This window comes from Leuciscus leuciscus (assembly GCF_965113295.1).
Source record: "Leuciscus leuciscus genome assembly, chromosome: 17".
NCBI classification, from domain to species: domain Eukaryota; kingdom Metazoa; phylum Chordata; class Actinopteri; order Cypriniformes; family Leuciscidae; genus Leuciscus; species Leuciscus leuciscus.
The window spans coordinates 11,078,483-11,100,170 of NC_138741.1; the positions used below are offsets into that span (position 1 = coordinate 11,078,483).

Consider the following 21,688-nt stretch of genomic DNA (forward strand, 5'->3'; position numbering starts at 1 on the left):
TGACTCATGGCTGATATGAAAAGGAAATTGATCCAATTTCAGTCGCTTTTCTTTCTTTGTGACTTGTTGTCAGTCTCATTGCCAGCCTCTGTGTCAGTGATGTGTCCTAGCAACCAGAACTTTCAGAGACTGATTGTAAGTCATTACATCTCGCAAGGTGGGATTGTCAGCGTGCTCTGATTGAGCCGTTCTTGCAAAAAACACCTTATTACGTTTAATCATTTTCCTTTTGTAGGCTCATTATGAGATGGAAAAAGCTTGTTTGAAGTCCAACTGTTGAACGTACACATATAGAGAATTGTCAGAATCAGCGTGCCATAGTCTTCTCCAGCAGATGCTCTTTGTCCCAGGTGAATCGTAGAATTGCAGACAGCATTGAAGAAAACTGGTATATGGAGGAATTAATGGTCATTTAAAAAGGGAAGAGCTGATATCTGAGCTGAGTAAGAAAGAAAGAAACCGAGACAATAGAGTGCCGCGGGAATGAGTCCTAAAACCCAGAAATGAGTTTGCACTTTTGAAGTCAATGGATTTTTGGATAAATGCCTGGAATAATGTCTGTGGTTAACACAAACTCAAGTTTTATTCTATGACATAAAATACATCAGTAAAATGATTTTTTTTTGCACATCACAGGCACTAATACAGTGTAAGGTGGTTTGTAGACCCCACCGGTCTCGCATGGCCTCTATTGGTCTCTATTGGACCTGAGTGTGACAGGTGCCATTCTTGTTCAGCCACTCTAAACCATATGTTCTGGTTTTTATTTATGTCCCATTACTGTTCTGTTTGGGTTCTACCACCTGGACTCTCTTTGGCTTTGCCTTCATTTCTCAGATTTGAATGCCTTTTTTAACTCTGTTGGTAAAACTCTATTGAATTGGGAAATCCCTCACCCTCCAACTCATGGGATTTTCTTTACTTCATGAAATGCATGAAATTTCCTACTTCCCACTTCTGAAGTCGTGATTTATGAGCTCATTGCATTTAAATTTTGACTTGAGTTCATGTCCAATTAAACTATTATTTATGATAATTCCGATAGCAGGTGAAGGCAGCATTAGTCTAGGTTGACGACATCATCCCTGCACCACTCTATTTGTAAATGCTTTTATTAATTTTACAATTAAAATGCATTTTATTATTTTATTTATCAATACACTTAACTGCATATTTTAACATGAATAAACCATTTTAAATGTCTATTTATTGGTCTGTTTAAAAGGGATTTTCTAAAAATATATTTCAAAGTCCATTTCTAGTCTTCCATGTCAGCCTCATTTACACCTAATAGTTTGGGATTTTTTGGTCACACATTACATGTGTCTAGTAGTTAAGTGCACTCTCATCAGCTGCAACTCACATTGGAGAACTGACAAGTCATACTGCATGTGTCTCAACAAATGTGGTCTTGTTCCTCTTGCTCCATTTTCCTCATTTCATTAATGTTAATGGTGGATGTTTAGATCCTTTTTCTCATTTTTGGCTTCCAAAATGAGGTGTTGAAATTGACAGGAAATCTAATCTTAATTATCACCTCTTTCTAGAGAGTTGTGTCCATAAGGTAGGGTGAGAGTTTTGTATTGGCTAGCTGTTCGGCTAGTTTTGTATTCTGTTTGAGGCAGGGTGAATAGCAGCCGCTTGTCATGCAGGGCATGCTTGAATGGTGGGTTATTTATAGCTGACCAAGGAAGCTGTGATCGTTGGATCAACATAAAGGGACGTAGCCGAAGCCTGCTGCCAGTGACAGGAGTCTTTTGTATCTGGTGAAGTGTTTGAAATCAATTGAAGCTCCTTCGGTCTAGATTCTACAGCTATAGGTTTATATACAGGAGGACAATGGTCATTACAGCATGTGTGCGTCTGAGATGCTCCCTGTTGCTTATTTTTCATTTTAGAGCATTGTCCATGCACTATTTGATCAGCCTGGGGTCTGGAATTTTTTTCCCCATTACATTTCTCCAAAGGGATTCTAAATGTTTTTGAAAAGAGTCTCTTATATGCTCACCTATATGCTTGTATTTGTTTAAAAATACAGTAAAAACTATTTCTAAAAATGTATTTACATAGAGTATATATTCAAATTTAATTTATTCCTTTAATGGCAAAGCTACATTTTCAGCATCATTCTCCAGTCTTCCGTGTCACATGATCCTTTAGTTTTTGCACTGGGAATATGCAAATTTGTATTCATAATATTTTTAAATAAGCTGAAATCATACTAACTTTTGGCTTCTACAGCACATACAGTACACTCACCGGCCACTTTATTAGGCACACCTTGCTAGTACCAGATTTGACCCCCTTTTGCCTTCAGAACTGCCTTAATTCTTTGTGGCATAGGTTCAACAAGGTGCTGGAAACATTCCTCAGAGATTTTGGTCCATATTGATATGATGGCATATTGGCATCACGCAGATGCTGCAGATTTGTCGGCTGCACATCCATGATATGAATCTCCCGTTCCACCACATCCGAAAGGTTATTTTATTGATTGAGATCTGGTGACTGTGAAAGCCATTTGAGTTATAGTGAACTCATTGTCATGTTCAAGAAACCAGTTTGAGATGATTTGAGCTTTGTGACATTGTGCGATATCTGGCTTGAAGTAGCCATCAGAGGATGGGTATGCTGTGGTCATAAAGGGTTGAACATGGTCAGCAACTGTGCTGTAAATGATGGCCAAAAAGTGCCAAGAAAATATCCCCCACACCCATGCGAATTGTTCCTATTCTTAGCTGACAGCAGTGGCACCTGGTGTGTGTTCAGCTGCTGTAGTCCTTCTGCTTCAAGGTTTGACGTGTTGTGGATTTAGAGATGCTCTTCTGCAGACCTCGGTTGTAGAGTAGGCTAGTTATTTGAGTTACTGTCGAACCAAACTTTGTGGTCACCTTTCTATCAGCTGAACCGATCTGGTCATTCTCCTCTGACCTCTGGCATCAACAATGCATTTTCACCCACAGAACAAGCCACTTATTGGGTATTTTCTCTTTTTCTGACTATTCTCTGTAAACCTTAGAGACAGTTGTACGTGAAAATCCCAGTAGAAAAGCAGTTTCTGAAATACTCAGACAATGCTACGTTCAAAGTTAAATCACATTTCTTCCCCGTTCTGACGCTCAGTTTGAGCAGATCGCTCCATATTCAGCAGTTTTTGCAGTTGTATAATTACATTCCTGGACATGAAACATGAGGGAATTTGGAAGTTGTGACGTAACTACCAGAAACTTCCTTTGTACTTTAAAAAAAATTTGTTTTAAACTTCCTTTGTACTTTTTGAATCTGATAGCTCCTCTGCTTCCATGGACGTATAAGAAATTAAAGTGTCCACTGGTTGCTGATGCAGTAAGTTTCTCTTTCTCTTTCTCTTCTCAACTGAGTCTGGCTGGAAAAGCCGTGTTTGATGTTCAACTAGAGCAGACAGTCGGTTCCCGCCTCGGCTGCTCTCTGTTCTCAGTCTCTCTATGTTCCTCCTTGTGGATGAAATTTAGAAGGCAACCTGCTTCTGTCTGTCTTTATTTTGGGCCTTTATACAGAGCCAATGAACCACATACTCTTCATTTGGATTATCTAATTTGTAGTTTAGTATAAACATTTACTTAGTGAAATTGTAGACCTCTCTTAAATCTGGGCAATTTAGATGAAGACGTGCTTTCTGAAATCAAAATGTGAATGCTCTTCTGATGTGAGGAACTTGAATGAATAATACCTAGCAGTGTTCAGACTTGGTGAATGATAAATCTGCTGAAAAAAATCCCTTAGACTTGCATTAAAGGAGGGATTTGAGCCATATCAGAAACTTGGGAGTGAACCCTTTTTGGATGGTAAGCCACCACCAAGCATAGCAAAAATGCTAAATACCTCCCAAAACATCTTATCAATCACATATCAATGCCCTGGAAACCTCCTTACATGACTAATATAATAATAATTCATAATAATATTAATAACTTGCATAACTACCTTAGCATGATGACGACTTTCAAGGACAAGCACAACCCATCTTTAGAAAATTTAAACAATTGGACTAGTTTACTGCTTAGCATAATATTGGCTTTGTGTTCTCCCCCCTGTCCTCGTTGTACAGAATAGCCTGGAGAAAGGAAAAAAAGAAACATAAGAGTTTTTTTTATATGCAGTCCTTCATTAAATTTGCATGAGCTCCTTGTTTTGTTTAGCAATACTAACGTACGACTATAAATTATACATTTAAAGACCGAATAGAAATGAATATGGCGGGCTATAGCCTATATCATGAATTGTACTGAACATGGGAACTTGTCTCTAAGAGGTTAGCTCGAGCAAAGCTCTGGAGGAAATGTGACTTATCTTGGGAACACTTCTGGCACACTAGCCTCTTATCTCTGCCTGCAAGTAAAGTTGAATTTGCTGACTTGCTGGGACCTATTTTAGAGATGGATTGCCAAGTGAATCAGTAAATCAGGAAGAAATGCATTCAGCCCAGGAGCAGAGATGAGGAGGCATCTGCTGGCACACTGCTATATTTGCATTGGAGGTGCTAGAGAGTAACACAGATGCGAAATGAATTACAGAGTCGATTCCCATGGGAAACGACAGGTGCCACACGCAAGTTTGGCTGGTCCGACTTGACAAGCTTGTTCTTTTCCTCCATAAACTAGATTTCTGCATAATCATTACCTTTGACTACTTCTTTTTCTCAAAGTTTCTTTTAGTGCTGCAATATCTTGACAACGTGTTATAGCGGCGGTTTCTTCATTAGGGCGATCGGGCGACGCACCACCAAAGTGTGAAAGGGACTTTTTCAATCATAATCTCATTCAACCACAGAGTTACGCTAGCAGTCACTCACTGTTGTTCTGCCTCTGGATATAGTCCAATCAGCGCCAAGTCACGTTCTGTGGAGTTCCGCCTCTTTTTGGGCGATTTCACTATGGCCGAAAATCGCCCAGAGTGTTCCCATAGACTTACATTCAAAGATTTTTTTTTTTCGAACTGCAGGCACTGCAATGCATTCTCTATGGGTCCCGGGAGGGCTCGCACTAACGTGCTTTCGTCATCATACGTAAACTTCACTTGTGCAGCGATTGGTGGAAACAAATATACCTCTAATAATATTTAGCCTTAAGCTGAAGTGACATCCAATAATTTCCTCAGTGCATAACTTACATTTCACGGACATATTCTCCATCTGTAAATGTTAGAAAGTCAATATTTCCAGTTTGCTGTCATGAGTTGTCGAGCTTTCTGCAAGCTAAACTTCCGTGAACGAGCGCCGCCGCGTGCATGCGTGCCGAACAGACGGAGCGCAATAGAATAGGAGCGCAATTATTCTGAGTAAAATATACATTAACACTAAATTATAAATATATTTAGCTAAAATATTTGTTGTTGAATTTTTGTTGTTGTTGGTGAACATAAATGTGCTAGAGAATTTCAAACCTACATGTGTATTTTTATGATATTAGCTTTTTTTTTTTTTTATTGTAATGTTGCAATGTTAGAATGTAATGTGATTTGACCTTTTTTTGGATAGACTGCAGATAGACAGCAAGGTTACACTATGTTTGTTTTTATAACCTTCAATATGAACATTGTTTGTAGGACAATATTGATCAGGATATTATTATATATTTTTTTATTAAATACTTTTTATTTTTATTTATTCAAATAGAAAAATTATAATTAAATACTCAGATTATACCATACATCGCCATTTAGCCCAAAAATTCAGATTTATTTGGCAATTGGCTATTTCCCAACCCTACCGGCTGAAGTTTTAGCTAAACTTTAGGCTAATGATAGCTACATTATTATCACTGTTAAATTGTTATTTAACAATTAGCCTACCTACATTCAGTCCTGGATTAATAATTCAGTTTGTTGTGCCCCCCCAAATTTTTTTAGCACCAGCCGCCACTGACTATAAATAACTTTTTACTTGTTTGCAACATTGTTTTTTAACAGGCATGGTAAGACCTTACTTTGTCAATCTGAATCTTCTGCTGTAACGATATGTAATTTTTTCGTATTCTTTTTAAGTTTCACTAATAATGAAAACAAGACAGATTATTAGAGGCTGTTCACATGTGTTGCTAGGGTTGGGTATCGTTTGAATTTGAACGATTCCGATTCCGATTCCGATTCCTTGTTTCGATTCCGGTTCCTAACGATTCTCGATTCCGATTCTTTTAAGAGGCAGGGTCAAAAAAGTTTAGATCAATTTTAATTCTATGAACTTTTTACTTTTTATGAAATTTACTATGAATTTCTCACAGGGCTGTTTTCAACTACAATATAAATATCAAATCTATTTTTAACAACTTTTTTGACATTTTAAATGAGCTAGCTAACCAACGGTCTTTCTGAAGGAAATAGTCTGACCTTCTCCATTAATTGAAATATTAAAAAAATTGCATCACAATAAGTGTATTGTATTGTATGTGATTGTCACTAACATTTTAGTAACTAAACTGAATTTTATTAGGTTTAGTGACAACATGTTACAATGTTTACATGGTACAATTTCTGGTAAGCTACGCTTTTTTATTATTTCATTTCAATTCAGTTATTGTGATTTGATTTAATATTGACTCATTTGGATAAATATTAGGTACTCAAGATAGGCTTTAATTTTTCTCAAGAAAAAAACAACTCACCTAATGCTGTAAACATACAGAGAGCCCCATCAGCTGGCAGTATTATTTAAGGTTAAAAATAACTCAAATTAAATATAATGTTTATTTTTTATTTTTATTATAATAACAACTTTATTTAATGATATAAGTACAAATATAATAAATATGTAATATAGTACACATATTTAGCAAAATACTCTCTATAGCTCTTTTTTTCTTGCCAACTATGTGCTACAGCCTATATGTTCATTAAATTTCTTTCCTGAGGTAAATATGACATAATTGTTCTCCAGCTATGTTATTGACCTCTTCACGCTGATAAAAAACACTGATTGATCGATATTATGTATGAGGAATATACAGTTAGGTAAGTTGTAGTCTACTGTATCTTTCAACAGTGTTCGTGTTTGTTTACTATTAGCTAGTCGAGATGATCGGTTCACGTGCGCTAGGGATCTGTCGCGTCACATTTACAAGCGCCAAAACGGTATTTATTGTTTGAATTTCGTAATAAAATTGACAGAATCTGAGAGCTGAGATTTTTTTGTATATCATAAAGTAACTGCTCTGTCTAGTCTGTCGGTCTCCGTGTCCTCTTTGCTTCACGATTTTATTGTGCGGGAGAAAATGGATGTGTGGTGTGAGAAGTGTCAATTGCGTGTGTCTCACGGTAAATGCGTGAGAGTTGGCAGCTCGTAAATGTGTTTTCATGAATATATTTTTTTTTACGTTCGCCGGCATCGCGCGCAGTTTTCAAACGGACGAGCAGAGGACGAGGGAATATGGTTGCAACTTGCAAGATACTGAAGAATAAGAAAACATCATATGTACGTTTTTAAGGTTTAACGTCAGGGTTGTTTGCTCTGAATACATTTTATGAGACGCTGTGTGAGTTAATAAGGCAACTCACACAGCGTCTCATAATGTGCCGGTTCGCAGTTTAGCATAACAATCAATATACGCTTACACCTGTGCTAGTACACGCATTTACCATGCCGTGTGTACGTTACAAATGTTTAACTAAAGTGTCAGCGAGTTAACATTTGGCAGTTTGAAATCGATTATGTAGTTACTTCAGTTCAGAATAGGGCTAGAAATGGCTTAGACAGCGGTTTCTTCTTCCGGTCGGCGGACTGTGAATCGAAACTAGGAATCGAAATTTAAAGTTTTGAACGATTCCGGGAAAATCGCAAAGCTAGTCCCGGTTCCAATCGATACTCGATACTCGATACCCAAGCCTATGTGTTGCATTCTTGCATTCTGTCTGCTTGTTGTTGCTTTGTGTGCACATGTTGACAGATGTTACTTATTGCTGGGTTTTTTTCAGCGCAATGAGCATTGTTTTGGAAGTAATTTTGTGCCACTCCATCTGCCGTTTTTTGATTACAAAAAATTTGAGTTGTCGCACTCTACTGCTTTTATTAAAAAATGATATTAGACAAATTAATTTATATCATGTTAATACTATATGCAATAATATCGTAAATAATCCAGTAACTATAACTATCTGGTTGATGCTCCAACATTCCATCATAAAATGGAAAAAGCTACTACTGTCGCACAAAATTATGTTGTCGAAGATGTCAGTCGAAAGCGATCCTCTCTACTTTGCTCCCCCATGTGTATTTTGGATTCTGTAAAAAAGACAGTGTTATACACTTTTTTTTGTCACTTTGCACAGTTATGGTTACAAACTCTCTCTTTACCTCTCCACTTGTGTTGTCAGAAATATTGATATTTCAATACATATTCATACTGAATACTGAAATATCTGAAACGATTCAATGCTCCTTTTCTGCAGTATCTATACACCGATACTATCTCTCTTCTCTCCAGTGGCGAATTGACAGTTTGACACACCTGCCTCCTCTTTCTCACACATCTAATTTGCTCCGGTTGAAAAGCGTTGGTGTTACAGGGTATGAATTTCGGAGTGGGGTTGTGGGTATTGCGCATAAATTTGACCCATTCCCGCAGGTTACATGCTCACACCAAAACTTGTGTGTGCACCACTGATCTATATATAAGTGTCGCGCGTATAAAGCTGCCTCTCAAACAGCTCGCTAGTACCAAATTTAGTTCACCTGATAAACTTAAAGCGTGTTTATTTTATTTGTTTCTATATTCCTGTATTTATCTATGCTATCGTTTGCAATTTGGTTTTTGTTCTTATTTTATTACTGATTGTTTGTTTTTAAATTTAGTTCAGAATTTCAAATAATGCCTCCCTGTAAGATATTGCAACAAAATGACCCAATAATTAAAATATCTATAGGGCAGTTTTCCCAGTGATATCGAAAACTGTATCGAGTACTGTTGTATCGAAGTGTGTAATTCATAGGCTAAATAAAGAGAAAACACAAAATAGAGTTAAAGATGAATTTGACTGATAGCATAAAATTATTTTGTTTTTATTTGGATATTGGATATTCTTGTTATCATAAATTCTTTTGGCCACAATGATAGTGTAGTGAAAATCTTAGATTTTAGCTGAGATTTTTTAGATTATAAACTAATTTGACAGCAGTTTTAAGTAGTTAAGAGCTGGTTATGTGCATTGTAAATTCCAGATTTGAATCTTTTAATTTAAACAACATCTGTCTTGTCTAAATGTGTATATTTAGTCAGTTTTATTCATTAATTAGCTGCTTCATTTTGAAGTGGTTTTCAAATGCAAAAAATAAAATTATTGGTGATAATAATAAGCCAATATCAGCTAACATAAATTCCATTTTAATGTATCTTCAATAATCTTTTATTCTGTAATTATGTGTGTGTGATTTCTGTTTATTGAGTGTCTGTTCATTATCATTGATGCTCTGCGGATAAACTCTGACTTCTGCTACTCATTAGCTATCTACCTATTTATGATGCCCATTAAAACATGACACAACTGTGCTGGAGCTGCTGTCTAATCTGTGTGAGAAGGTGATGAAGTGCCCATATTCTGGCAGGCATCATTGCTGACATAACTCTCCAGTGGGTTTGAAAATCCAGAACTGGTTACTTGCTCCATAACTGGTCCCTAAAGTTCATATGAGGGTTATGGGAGATTGAGATCCAAATCGCTCCTTTTGTAGAAGTAATGTGTCAAGCCTCTTACTGGCAGTCTCAAAAGAACAGCATTCAACACTGCCACAGGAGTTGTCAGAGGAGTTTAATGTCCCTCCTCAAAGCCTTTCTGCTTGCCTTTGGCGAAGTTGTGCTCTGTTGAGCAGTCGGTTGCTTAGAAACCAAATGTGAGGTCCAAGTGGAGCTGTGACATGTCATCAAATGGAACAAGTTTTGTTTACCTCCTGCTTTGTTAATGGAACAGCTGCTGTATCATAAAACATAAGCACAATTGAGACAGTTTTGCTGTAGGGTGTATCATTTAATCATTTAAAATGTGTAGCTCAGCAAATAAAAGGCATTTATTTTACAGTGTGGACGTGTCCTAGGGATCTTCTTTATATTTTTGTTATACAATTGTGAAAGGCCTTAAAAGAAGAAGAGGGGGAAAAAAAAACTGAGAGACTAATTGAATTTGTTTAGCCATTCTGCACTTTAGACTTTTTAGTTTGATAGGCTTTTTTAGGCATGTTGCATTTGTTAATTCTGTTTACAAGTAGTATACTAATTTTAAATAAAATCTGCACACACACACACACACAAAAAAACTTCCAAAAAGTTACATCGTATTACAATGTTTTTGGACATTGTACTTTGGTTATTCCATGATCGGATTCATTATGTTCATAATTTCATCTTTGCCTGAAATAGGCAAATAAAAAAGCATCAACAAACAGTTATATATCATCTGAATTAAACATTTTGTGTTGTGGTTTTGAAAAATGGTGGTGAAATGTGTTTGTTTGTATTTTTTCAAGTTTGGTTAGTATCTCAACCACAACACAAAATGTTTGATTTATGCTATATAATTGTTTGTTGATGCTTTTTTTATTTGACTATTTCATTCCAAGATGCATAAAATAAATGCAAAAATTTCCATCTGACCTCACTTTTTTTTCTGAAACGCATCTGAATAGGGTGCGTTTTATTGTAATTCTAATACTGTAATACTGTGATTCAGTATTCAGTTTGAGGTTCAGAGCTTAGAGAAATAGCATAAGAATCCGTGTCTTGTTCTTCTTTCCTCTTTGCCAGGAATCTTTGCCAAGGCTCTTTATCATTGTTACCTGACTGGTAGTGCCACAGATAGCTTAATTGCTCTAGGTTTAGTATCACTTATTGCCATGATATTGATTACCATTTGAGTGCTTTGAAGTGATTGTGCATGTCTTTCTGTTTAACTGAAGGGCTCAAAGGAGTGCCTAACCTCCCTTTATATACTATCAGTGATCTATTACATTCCCATGAATTATTGAGGTGAGCGTCTTTCTACATTATTAATTCGCTTTGAAGACACATGTACCTGAGTTTGACTCTTACTGGTAAAATTTGATGTCTGAATCATAAAGCAATGTTTTCTGAGCTGGTGCAACAGACTCGCTTCTACAGAGTTTTTATGCACAACCTCAGTACATTTTTAGTTAAGTTGTTTTAAAACCAAAAAAAGCTTGTTAACTAACTGCTATGATGAAATAATGTATAATACTTGGACTTATTTCTCCAGTGAGCCAAATATGTCCTTACATTTGAGGTTAGGGGGATCTGGAGGGCCACTTGTTGGAATGGCCCTGTTTCACCCATTGGAATTAGCTATTTTGAACTTTTGATTTTAATTCTAAGGGTCACACTTGTAGTTCGGTTCACTTGGTTCATTTGGTGTGGACCAAAAAAAAAAAAATCCTGGTCCGCAGTCCTGGTCCGCTTAGTGTTCACATTGCCATTTTTAAAACCGAATCTAAAGATACTGAATCTAAAAGCATAGGGATACATTTTGCTACAGAACTTGCATAGCCTTCATATGATGACACATGAAGAGCTTATAAAATGTGTAAAAGAGTCAAAACAGATCTGCTGCGAGGAGACGTGGTCCTGATGCCTGTACCGAACTCGCGACTATGACGTGAAAAAACAGGTATGCTTGAGCATTCTGCCCTTTTTAGGGTCGCATCTTATGACATCATGTCCTGTTTTTGCTTCGTTTAGATGGCTTTGATCCGTGTTGTGTTCGTCTTTCATTCTAACTGCACCAGAGTTTGTTTGGAAGCGGACCGAGACCCATCTTTTCAGCTGTCTTGGTCCGATTGTTTGGTGCACTCCAGGGTTCGGATGGTAACGTTCACACTTATATAAATGAACCACACCAACAGAGCAATCGCACCAGGGTTCGTTTTAATCAAACCGTACATGCCAAGTGTGAACACACCCTAAGCGGGCTTTCACACTGGGCATGTTTGTCACGGTACGAATCCGAGTGCGTTTGTGTCAGGCGCCCCTTGCAGCATTGGTCTGGTTTCACACTCACTTGATTTGAACCCCGGTGCATTTGCGTTCATCTTATGTAATCACAAATGTGATAGAAAACAGGACGCGGGTCAATATATTGTTCTTTTTTTAGTAATTGGTGCTATTATATGCAGCAGAGTGAACGACCCTTGCGTCCACCGTATATGCGCCGCATGTAGGCAGCTGTCTGAAGGAGACAGCGGATTGCAAGCCATTCATTCGCCCCTCGGATTGCACTCATGCGCGATTACACTGCACTCTCGCTCAATGGCGTGCACAGAGAGGCTTGTGCCCCTGCCCCTTTAATCGTGAAAGCGAAAGTGCCTTTTCTGTCGTATCGGGGTGCCCCGAGTTATTTCTACACCCGGTATGCGATTTTCTACAGAGGGTGAACAACCTCCCACCCCCCCTCCCCTACGGAATGCGATCTCTACCGAGGAGGAACTGCCCACCCAACCCCCTACCCCCGGGAAACGTGATCTCTACCGAGGGGGAACCACCCACCCAACCCCAGTGATCTCTACCAAGGGGGACCAAACACAGACCACCCCCCTCCACACACACACACATACAGAAGTCTGTGCACGCCAGTGCTCTCGGTAAATCATCACCATTGTCATCTGTCATTGTCATGTGTTTTTATTGAATTAATGAAGTCGTCACTGGCTCAAACGCGTGTGCATGTTATTTTACTTCCTGAACAAGTACGAACCCATGTCCGAGTTGCTTTCACATTCACGTGAATCGCGCCACAGTTCCAGTGCATCCGAATTCAGACCACAGGTCCGGGTCCGCATGACAGCTTTCACATTACCAATTTTTCATGCAAACCGTGCCCTGTTTCGAATTAAACTGCCAGTCTGAAAGAACCCTAAGGCCATTAAGGACGTTTTTAGACTAGTCAGAATCGATGCCTTATTTAAGAAACAAACCAAAATGGGGCTGTTGTACCAAGTCTGAATGAGTCATGAAAGGGTGATGCAACAACCAATCATTTCTTCCGTAAAAGTCTGTATCAAAGGTTGTCAAGCTTCTTTAGCCCATTGCTAAAAGCTAATGAAATTTAACAGCTGGTCATGATTCAAGCTGGTTTAAAGCGATTAAACTGGTTAAAGCTAGTAAACCACCATGCCTATTTTGCCTAGTTGAGCTGGTTGGTTAACCATGTTCCCAACCATATCTTGACCTAATTGCCAGGCTAGACCACTCAAAGTGGTATGACATTTTTTCCTCCACTGAATTTAATGTATCGTTTCCTTTTAAGGTATTTTTGACCTACATGTACCTGATGCTTTTTTTAACCCCAAAGGCCATGCTACGTGATTATTCATAACTATATAAGTGTAGTCAAGAATACTGACTGTAAACATGACTTGCAGGTCAATTTTCTGTTTCAGAGACCAAAGACACTTTCTAAAAACACTACTCACTCCTCATCACTCTATTTGTCATCAGTCTGTTTTGTAAATGATTGTTGGTGCTAGCTACAAGGCTACTGGTTGTTTTACAGTATATGTTGTTTCACTTCATATTTAAAGAGTATAAATAAGGTTAAAAGATACAGATGAAGAAAATGAATGCGTATGGGCGTATCACGATCAGTTAAACAGCTATGTAAAGCTGCGTAAATACAGATTTATTCACCTAATAGGAATGTTTAACAGGAATTTTTTTATTTTGACCGAAATTTTGAAGTTTCATACTAAATCTGTTTTAGACTTTATTTTAACTATGGCAGTTATAAGCCGCGTTTCCACCGAAATTACCCAGAACAATTTGGAATACCCAGGAACTTTTTTCCCCCCAGACCTGTTGCTGTCTGTGTTTCCACCGCAGTCTAAGGTACCATGAAGATTTGGCAAATTAGTCCAGTGACGTAGGACTGCGCTACTTAACAATTCCCACTCGATTTCATTCTCTGAATTTAAGCTTAATAATGCCTGAACCTCGTCGTTGGTCCATCGGTCATATTTTTTAAACTCCATTGTTGATTTGAATAGCAAACAACTGTTTCTGCACTCACCGCAACAGATAAAAAAAAAATGGTGGTTGAAATAAAATGCTGCGTGGAGTCAACCGATCAAAATGCGACATGAACTAAACCAATCAGCATGTTCAGCGTCCAAGTCCCACCCCTGAAAGTTCCTGAACTTTGAAAAAGTACTACCTCGCAAGCAGGGACTTTCGGAGGGGGAAATATTTACCCGGATCTTCATTTAGACCCTGGTTCCTGCGGTGGAAACACACCGAGTACCACCCCAAAGTCCCTAGTTCCTGGGGGAAATTCCTGCGGTGTAAACACGGCTGTAGTTTCCTCATATGGTTATATGACTGTAATTAACCATGTAGATAATTAAAGGGATACTCCACACAAAAATAAAAATTCTCTTATCATTTACTTAGCCTCATGGCTTCCCAAATATACATGACCATCCCAGTCTGTATAATGCAAGTGGATGGGTCCCTCAAAGTTGATGGTTCAAAAACCATGCAAAACTAACTCGTGTTGCGAAACTCACGCAAGAAGTGATAGTCCTCTGTGCTTCCGCATTACTTCTTGTTCAAGTTTCACAACTTGCTTATGTCATGCTTGTGTAATGTGTGATGTGCTGATGTTGACAACGTACTGACAGTTGGCCAAAAGCGTTTGTTTCTAAGTATTAGTATTAAAGTTTTAGTACTTTTCTCACACACCTATCGTTTTGCTTCAGAAGACATTGGTTCATCAATTGGGGTCCTACACATGATATTGGAATGAACATAAATACTAGTTTTCTAGTTAATAATTGGACATGAATGCCCTCTGAAGTCGTGTTTACCAATGGGAAGCTCAGGGATAATTTTGATACCCAAATTGGGCATGCCATAAACTTTAAACATGGCTGAGGGGGGAACATCTGTGACTGGTATTCTGTGTTAGTTTTTTCCACAACAGCTACATTGCCTTGTCTGGTCATTAAAGTTGTGCATATTTACATATATGAATAATCATTTGAAGAGTATTGAATGTTTTATACACTGCGAAAATAGCTTGTATTTGACCGAAATTCCAGAATTGTCAACAAGCTTGACTATCTAGATAGTGCAGTGAATGTTTATATGGTTGTTAGTGAATGGGGCGCTAAATATCATTTTGGCTTTTAAGAATTTCCAAATAATAGGCAAGAATAAACCTGGTGTCCTCCAAGTTTCCTGTTCTTTCCGACAACAAAGCACTTGAGTATGACGAGCTCGTAATCACGACTTCAGAAGTGGGAAGTAGGACATTTCCGATAGCGCGTGAAGGCATCATTATACAGATACTGGAGTTAAACAGCGAGTATTATAATTTTTTTTAAATCTTTTTTCACAAAGGACTTTAGAAACTGCCAATGATTTGGCCGAGATCAGCATGAAAGCATATGTTTGATTGTCTCTTGTTTTTGAATTAAGGGGCTTATGGACTAGATTAAATAGAGTATGAGTGTCTTTGTATATGTTTCCTTTACCTATATTTTGCACGTTTGTTTACATTTTCCTTTTTAAAGCCAAACCCTAATGGTGTCACATTTACAAACCCATGTTTGAGCTTTAGTACAATGTGAACTTAGTACTCGGCCTTTATGCTAGTACACATTTCCCCTTAAATATAAAGGATGGTTTACATTTCCCTGAGATATTTACTCTGCACACAGTGACCATATCTTAATATTGACCTTTAGTAGTCATTCCCTTTTTCTCTATGTTCCTAAATGTACCTTTCCTCATATATTTCTCTCTCAGCTGAAAGGCTGAAGGTGTCTGTGGAAACAAAGCCAGATGGCTTGCAAAGAGAGATGGTTTAGAGCCAAAGTGGGACAAAATCTGTCATCACTGTCTCTCTTTCGGTCTCTGTGTCCTTACTGCTGAGACTCATGGTATTTAGACTGGTGATCATAACTCTCTAAAAATTAGCATGGTCTAGATGTTTGTATTTAAAAAAAAAAAGAATTTCATAGATTTGGTATCTCAGACAAAGCACGTAAAATATTGCTGATCGATATGTGTTGAAAATCTATAATGAGGAAGGCTGTTAAAGCGATAGTTCACCCAAAAATGAAAATTCTGTCATCATTTACTCACCCTCATGTTGTTCCAAACCATACTTACTTTCTTCTAGGGTTGTCACAGTACCTGAATTTCAGTAGATGCTACCAATACCAGTGACATTTTGCAGTTCTTGATACCAGAGCAAAAACTGTTGGTTTAAGTACTTTAAAAAGTTGTGTCCCGTTTTGTCTCGTCTATTGGTTATCACTGTCAATAATCACAGTTTCCAATTTAAATATGGTTGTCAATCCAGAAACTTTGCAGTGTGCCTAGCAGCATGAAAACTAAACTTGTATTCAGATTGTGAATGGGTAATAAACAGAAACAAAGAGAAGAACCCTCGCTTTAGAATCACTAAGGTTGCCAATCTCTAAAGCACAAGCTCACTAAATTCTGAACTCTTGTGAAAACTCCCGTTATAACAAAAAAAAGCAGTCTTAATTGTTCTGATTTACATCGTGATTACTCTTTGTTGGTTATAATGAAAGGATTCGCACTTGACATGCGCGGCTTGCGTTGAACAAAACAAAACCTTGTGCGTTTTCAGCAGTGTTAAGTGGATTCTGACTAACTTACTGACTAGCACCTCTGTGAGGCCATTGTGTTCACACACTCAACAGATATGATTGTGATTGGCTACAATGGTCAACGGTTGTAAAAACACACTGTAAATAGAAACCTTTGACTGTCAGGGAGCGCTCAAACGAACACGAACAAGAGCATTTGAAAACAGCATCTATCAGTGGTTACTGAACATGTCAGTCTGTAATACCGGTACTGCAGCAATGCTGGTACGGTTAACTTTTGTGTTTTTAGTACCGACTGGTACCGGTATTACCGCTAGGTTTGACAACCATACTTTCTTCTGTGAAAAACAAAAGGTATTTTCGATTACTTGTTTTTTAGAATTATTATTGTTTTATGTATTATGTTTTATTGTTAACATAATAGTTAAAGGTCATGAACTGGATTTTTATTATTATTTTTAAATGTTTCTTGAGGTGTAGCCTACTAATATGATAGATAAAAAAAAAAAAAAGGCTATTTCCTACCCTGATTTTAGCCTGATTTAAACGCTCTGTTGGAAGGGGCGTGTCTGCTGTCAGATTTCAGTGTAAACGCCCACTGCTGTGATTGGCTAACATCTTTGCATATTAAACAAGTATTTGGAACTCTCTCGAATACTTTTACTACGTTTTTACCATTACAATTGTCGAGGTTAACAAATCGTGAAAAAAGTGATCATAGCATTATATTTAGATATATTCCTATCACATGAAATGTTGCTGTGATGAGCATTGAGCAGATGACAGACACTCTGTTGATCATGTGAATGTAATGATCACATCATTGCAACATGATTTCTGCACTCTCACAAATGCTTTCATCATAAATAGCAATGCAAACACAATGTAAATACAGTAAGAGCTTCGTTGTGCAGTGTAACAGTGTCATTGATTACATAACTGGAGTTTTGGCAAGTGTCCAGATAAACTCACGCTGTGTGATCGACAGCTTCACGAATTCTAAAAGGAGAGTTCTTTGATCGCTTTCTGTATATAATTTAATCACAATTTAAATAGCAGATGATTTTCATGCTATAAAGAGAAACAATGTGAACTTGATCGTTTATTTACTGGCTTGATTTGCTGATGCATAATCAGTACTGAACGATTTTGAGACATGAGTTAATGCTTTTAGGTGATGCGTATATGCTCATTTGCATCGTTCAGGAAACACTGTCAATGTTTGTTTCATCATGCATTGCTATAACTTTAGAGTTTTCGCTTTTGCTTTCTGGTTGATAAAACAAGAGAAACATTTTCCACCAAGCGCTTCTCTGTTTTGTGTGTATTTTTGAGCAAAGTGAACTGTGAATTTTAGAGCAAAGAAAGGTTATGTTTAATTTGAATTTAATGTCCCAGATTAATTGAGTGTAATTCTGTGGTTCTTTTTAATGGCTCTAAAGCGACCACAAACGCCGGTTTATGTCATTTCAATTATGAAAGAGCTCTTAGAAATGTAACAATAGAAAAATGGCAAAGGCGCATCATCTCAATAAATCTGCCTGAGTTACCACAATTACTTACAGTTGTGCGTGTGTGTGTGTGCACCAGATTTATCCTGCCAATAACAATGCTTCCTGTGATACAGAAAGCGTGGGGGATACAAAGAAGCAGCCAATGAGCTATTGTTTATGGCCCTCTGTTTATGGCAAGCCGTTTTAACATTTAATCCTTAAAACATACTAGTGTCTATTTTCATGCTACACTTATTTTTTTAGATACTAGTACCTATTCCATTACTAGTGCTTATTCACTGTAAAAAAAAAATTACATCCCCAAGTCAAAAATTTCTAGTGACTGGTCACATCTAAATTTTTCAATTAGTCTGACGTATTATTTCTCATTGAGCCAATGTTAACAGACTATTGCAACAAGAATTACACTTGGGCCAATTTAAAAATTTAGATTTGACCAGTCACTAGAAAATTTTGACTTGGAGAGGTTAGACATTTTTTACAGTGTTCTTTAGGTACTAGTACCTTTTTAAAAGATACTAGTAGTTATTCATTAGATAATAGTACCTATTAAATAGACACTAGTACTTATTAATTAGATACTACTTATTCATTATTGGTTATTATTAGATACTAGTACTTATTCATTAGATACTAGTACTTATTTCGATAGTGACTAGTAACTATTCTTTTGTTTGTAACACATTTGACATTTTTTGCCATTGACTTCTATGGGGATCTGTCATTCAGATATCAACTATTCAGTTCTGACTAGTATGTATGCCGATTGTCTACGTATTTATTAGATACTAGTAGTTATTCATTAGGTACTAGTACTTATTTTTTAGATACTAGTACCTATTACTAGAGACTAGTACTTGTTCAATAGATACTAGTACTAGTCATTAGATACTAGTACCTATTAAATGGATACTAGTACTTATTCATTAGCTACTAGTATTTATTCTATAGATACTAGTACCTATTTAGTAAGATTTTTTTTTATTTTACTAGTAAGATTTTTTTATTGAACTCTACAGTGGTCGTTCTGAGATAAGAAATGTTACTAGTTACAATTAAAAAAGATACTAGTGTCTTATAAAATAGTACCTAACGAATAACTACTAGTATCTATTAAATAGGTACTAGTATCGAATGAAAAGTAATTGTATACAATAAATAAGTATAGCATCTAATGAATACTTATTAGTAATATTTAAAAAGATAGTCAATATTGGAATAATTACTACATTTACATTTACATTTAGTCATTTAGCAGACGCCCTTATCCAAAGCGACTTACAAATTAGGACTAAGTTCAGCGAGTCATCATAAAGAGGCAAAAGCAACAACAACGCAGGAAGTGCTCAAAATACGAAGTTCTGGTATTGTTCAGAGTAGCATAAGCCTGATAAGTGATGTTTCAAAGGGAAAGGATTTTTTTTATTTTATTTTATTTTATTTTTTTTTTATTTTATTTTATTTTTTATTTTTTTTATAAGGTTAAGTGCTCACGGAAGAGATTGGTTTTCAGCTGTTTTTTGAATGTTGTCAGGGATTCTGCATTCCGGATGAGGGTGGGGAGAGCGTTCCACCAGCATGGAACTGTAAATGAGAATGTTCTGGAAAGTGATTTTGTGGCTTTCTGTGATGGAACCACGAGACGTCGCTCGTTGACCGATCGTAGGTGTCTGGTAGGGATGTAGACTCGTAGGAGTGAGTGAAAGTAGGAGGGAGCTGAGCCTGTGATAGTTCTGTAAGCAAGCGTCAGTGCCTTGAACTTGATGCGAGCAGCTAGAGGTAGCCAGTGCAGAGAGATGAACAGAGGAGTGACGTGGGCCCTCTTGGGCTCGTTGAAGACAAGACGAGCTGCAGCATTCTGGATCATCTGTAGGGGTTTGGTCGCACATGCTGGGAGTCCAGCCAGAAGGGCATTGCAGTAGTCAAGCCTAGAGATGACCAGGGCCTGGACGATAAGTTGTGTTGCATGCTCAGTTAGGAAAGGCCTGATCTTCCTGATGTTGTGCAGTGCAAACCTGCATGATCGAGCTGTCTTTGAAATGTGATCTGTGAAGGTCAGCTGGTCATCAAACGTTACTCCAAGATTTCTGACCGATCTTGATGGGGTGATTAATGATGACTCTAGCTGGATGGTGAAGTCGTGCTGTAGAGACGGATTGGCAGGGAGGACGAGAAGCTCAGTCTTTGCCAGGTTGAGCTGCAGGTGGTGTTCCTTCATCCATGTGGAGATGTCCGCCAGACAGCTTGAGACCCGTGCAGCTACTGTGGGATCATCTGGTTGAAAGGAGAGGAAGAGCTGTGTGTCATCAGCATAGCAGTGGTAGGAAAAACCGTGTGCCTGTATGATGTGTCCCAGTGATGTGGTGTAGATGGAGAAGAGGAGGGGACCAAGAACTGAACCCTGGGGAACCCCTGTGGTCAGCTGATGTGCTCTGGATACCTCGCCTCTCCATGCGACCTTGAAGGACCTACCTGTGAGATAGGACTCAAACCAGTGGAGTGAAGTTCCTGTGATGCCCAGTGATGAGAGGGTGGACAGAAGGATCTGATGATTCACCGTGTCGAAGGCAGCAGACAGATCCAGGAGAATGAGGACTGAAGATTTGGAAGCAGCTTTTGCGATCCGTAGGGCTTCTGTGACTGACAGTAATGCAGTCTCAGTTGAATGTCCTTTCTTGAAGCCAGATTGGTTGACATCCAGCTGGTTGTTTAGAGACAAGAAGGATGTTAGTTGGTTGAAGACAGCTCTTTCAAGTGTCTTCGCAATGAATGGTAGGAGAGAGATAGGTCTGTAATTCTCTACCAATGATGTGTTTAGCGTTGGTTTTTTGAGCAGTGGAGTAACCCGAGCCTGCTTGAATGCTGTAGGGAAGGTGCCAGTGTGGAGGGATGAGTTGATGATGTGTGTGAGTGATGGTAGAAGTGTGGGAGAGATGGCTTGTAGAAGGTGTGAGGGGATGGGGTCAAGCGTGCAGGTGGTAGGGTGACTGGAGAGGAGAAGTGTAGATACTTCTTCCTCGGTTAGCGAAGAAAAGGAGGACAGAGGGGTATTGGCTGTGGAAGGGGTCGGTCTGGGTTCCTGTGTGTGTGGAGCTGAGAACTGACTGCTGATAGCTGTTGTTTTGTTGGTGAAGAAGGTCGCAAAATCGTCAGCAGTTAAGGAGGAGGCGGGAGGTGGTGGAGGTGGACAGAGGAGAGAGTTGAATGTCTTGAAGAGTAATCGTGTGTTGGAGGAGCTGTTGATCTTGTTGTGGAAGTATGAAGATTTTGCAGCATGAACATCAACAGAAAAGGAGGAGAGGAGAGATTGATACATACTCAGGTCAGATGCGTCTTTTGATTTGTGCCATTTCCTCTCCGCTGCCCTGAGTTTGGTCCGGTGTTCCCGAAGAACCTCAGATAACCAGGGGTTAGAGGGAGTAGTGCGTGCTGGCCTGGAGGAGAGAGGGCAGATAATGTCTAGAGAAGAGATTAGAGTGGAGCATAAGGTGTCCGTTGCGGTATTCACATCCAGAGATGAGAATTGTGAGGGTGGGTACTTAACTGTTGTTTGTAATAATTACTAATT

The 21,688-nt window shown here is 38.2% G+C and overlaps 1 protein-coding gene and 1 long non-coding RNA gene across 2 annotated transcripts in view; one reads left to right on the forward strand and one right to left on the reverse strand.

The window, feature by feature from the left end:
• Positions 1-21,688, forward strand: part of mboat2a (membrane bound O-acyltransferase domain containing 2a) — a 61,936-nt gene that overhangs the window by 7,373 nt on the left and 32,875 nt on the right. The gene's annotated exons all lie outside the window — the stretch shown is intronic.
• Positions 1,527-9,194, reverse strand: LOC309479317. The gene is made up of 2 exons (XR_014199188.1): positions 7,850-9,194; positions 1,527-6,058 (listed from the first exon to the last, which is right to left on the reverse strand). It is a non-coding gene; the product is annotated as an uncharacterized lncRNA (long non-coding RNA).